Genomic DNA, 3468 nt, shown 5'->3' with positions numbered 1-3468 from the left:
CACAGCAGCTACATTTATAAAAAGGCTCAACAGCGCCTCTTCCTGCTGAGAAAGCTGAGGAATTTTAATGTCAGCAAAAACATTTCAACAGTTGTTCACAAGTCACTCTTTGAATCAGTTCTTACTTGCAGTACAACATCTCGTCCTGGTACACTTTTCCTTCTGTAAAAGACCAATCCAAACTTTCAAAAGTCATCAAACATGCTAACAAACTATCAGGCCCCACTCAGTCCTCACTCACAGATCTCCAACACCATCATACACGACACCTCACACCCACTACACAGTTCTTTTCAACTCCTCCCATCTGGTCGCCAGTACAAGGTACCAATATCAAGGGCAAACATAGCAAAGAAATCATTCATCCCGACTGCAATCAACATTATCAATAATTCTTACGGGTTAGCGTTCTTGGCTTTCTGTGTGTTGTTCTTATCCTGTTGTTTTTATACTGTACTTCTATGTTTTTTATGCACTTTTTAATCTGTGCCTTTGTTTATTTATCTATTGTTCGAGGTGTATTAAAGACAAATTTCCACTGCTTTGCAACGGACAATAAAGTTTTTCTGATTCTGAAATAAATGTACACATGACAAAATATGAATGCAATAAGATAATGTTAACATGAAAGACAGTATGAGGATATTTAGATAAGAATATAAATCTCTGAAAGTCATCTTGCACTTGTAGAGGGTCAGTAACAATAATTGAGAGGGATTACTTTAGTATTTTTATGAATGTGTATTTTGAGTTTTTCGATATTTTTCTTTTTAATAAAATTCTGTTTATTGCTGCTTTGAGAAATGGGATTTTCAAAATAGAAAGCAGTCCCAATGATCGATAAGCACAAGATTAGTATGTGTAGCAGGGATTTGTGCCCACTATAATAGTCAAAGAATAAAAAAAAATAATAAGCAAACAAAAAAGAAATGCAAAATTCATAAACCGATATTTTATTCACAATGAAACATAGTTGGAATATAGAACATTTAACAAATGTTGAAAGAGAAACATAATAGTATTTCATGAAAAATATTTGCTCATCTTAAATTTGATGGCAGCAACAACTGTTTGGACAGGGGCTGGAAAAGTAAGTAGTGCTAAAATGAAACGGCCAGAAAGAACATGTAACAAATTAATTTAATTCGGCACAAGGCAGCAACATGATTAAAATGAGTATAAAAAAAGAGTCACTCAGAAATAAACACATGGAGAGGTCAATGTGAAAAACCTTGTCTACCAATTATGTAGGGATTTCCCAATGATATTCTTTTAACTCAAAAACTTTGAACCACCTTCTTCTCTGAGCCAAAGCTCATTTAAAATGGACTGAAAAGTAGATAATAGGTCCATGGTCAGATTAATCAAAATCTTTAGATATTGTGGACTACGTCTTCTACGTCATCCAGCTCCTAATCAGCGCTCAGTTCAAAAGCCTCTATCTCTTATTGTATGGAGGTGCATTAGTGCCTCTGGAGAAAGCAACTTGCAACATCTGGAAAGGCACCATCAATGCTGAAAGGTATGAACAGATTTTAGAGCAACATATGCTTCCGTTCAGATAAATGGTCTGTATCTGTATAGCACTCGATGATCACTCAAAGTGCTTTTACTCAACAAGCCACATTCACCCATTCATACAGACACTCACGCAGCACGTCTTAGTCTGTACAGTGTTACAGGCTATACGGTGCTCTTTTATCTATCAACACACATTCACACACCGATGGATGAATTGAAGGCCATGTTGGGTTCGGTGTCTTTTTGCCAAAGACCCTTCGCCACGTGGTCCATGAAGAAGGGAATCGAACCGCCAACCTTTGATTTGGCAGACGACTGCTCTCCCCCTTCAACGCCTTTAAGCAGAGATGGGGACTCAAGTCACTGTGACTTGGACTCAAGTCGACTCGAGTCGCTGTTTTGATGACTTGTGACTTGACTTGACATAAAATAAAAGACTTGAGACTCAACTCGGACTTGGAAGTTAAAGACTCTGTACTTGACTTGACTTGAGACACGATGACTTGAATTACTTGAGTGTTAAGCATCTAGCATAACTTTGAACTTTGTTCGTCATTTGAAGATCCATTCTGACCAGTAAGTGCTTGTCAAATTAGCTAATATTATCCTGTTAGCCTAGTCGGTAGTGAGCTAATGTTAGCTTAATATGATATGGGATGGACAGGTTGGACACATTGGCCAATGATGTTTACTTACCGTTTTTTTTACATTGGGCCCTTGATTTCACATTATAACATGATGTTCTACTCACCCCTGCTTGTTGTTGGTAATTTGGAGCTGTTCCGAAGATATTCGAGAGGCGTCTGGCTGCTCTCTTGAGATATTCGGCCATGAAACGGTTTCCTATGGGCAATGTTATACAGGCACAAGCTATGCTGTTTATAATTTATTAATTACTGTACACTAGCACTGATAACGTGGAAGTGCGTCGCTTACTTAAAAAAATCCGGGTTACTGTAATTTTGAATTTTTGTCGTACAGTGGGTGTTACTGACGTCATCGTCGTGCTACTACCACAGACAGCCCACAGACCCACTTTACGACAAAAATTCAAAATTACAGTAACCCGGATTTTTTTAAGTAAGCGACGCACCTCCACGTTATCAGTGCTAGTGTACAGTAATTAATAAATTATAAACAGCATAGTTTGTGCCTGTATAACATTACCCATAGGAAACCGTTTCATGGCCGAATAACTCAAGAGAGCAGCCAGACGCCTCTCTAATATCTTCGGAACAGCTCCAAATTACCAACAACAAGCAGGGGTGAGTAGAACATCATGTTATAATGTGAAATCAAGGGCCCAATGTCAAAAAAACGGTCTTGTCCTTTAAGACTTCAGCAAAACAGTAGTACACCACATACTGCATCTATTGCAACAGCATGCCTATGCAGTAGCAGAGTTCAGATGTTGCACCGGCCTGCCTGCCTGCAGTCCAGACCTTTCACCAGTTGAAAACATTTGGCACATTGTGAAATGCAAAAAATACGACAAAGAAGAGCCAGGACTGTTGAGCTGCTAGAATCCTATATCAGAAAAGAATGGGACAACATTCCTCTCCCAAAGGTCCAGCATCTGGGCTCCTAAGTTCCCTGACATTTACAGAATGTTTCATGAGATGTGTTTTTGCCACCAAACTCAAGATGAGCTAACATTTTTCATGAAATTGTAAAATGTCTCTTTTTCAGAACGTTTTGTTTTCAAAGAGTTGTTACTTCGAGTGGTGGCACTGCATTTCTTGTTGCATTTCAAATGATTTTTGAAACTTTGTTTCGCGCTTAAATGGAAACTAGAAGACTTGCTGAGACCGAATGTGTTCCCTATCTCTGTGTGTGGCTCAGGTGTGGCAGGTGAGGACAGAAAGGACCTCCCCTCAGCTGACTAATACTGTAACACGCACACACAGGCAGACATTGTGATTGGATGATTTAAACACACACAGAGTC

The sequence above is a fragment of the Odontesthes bonariensis genome, chromosome 18 (assembly GCF_027942865.1).
Source record: "Odontesthes bonariensis isolate fOdoBon6 chromosome 18, fOdoBon6.hap1, whole genome shotgun sequence".
NCBI lineage: Eukaryota > Metazoa > Chordata > Actinopteri > Atheriniformes > Atherinopsidae > Odontesthes > Odontesthes bonariensis.
This window is presented reverse-complemented; position numbering follows the sequence as displayed.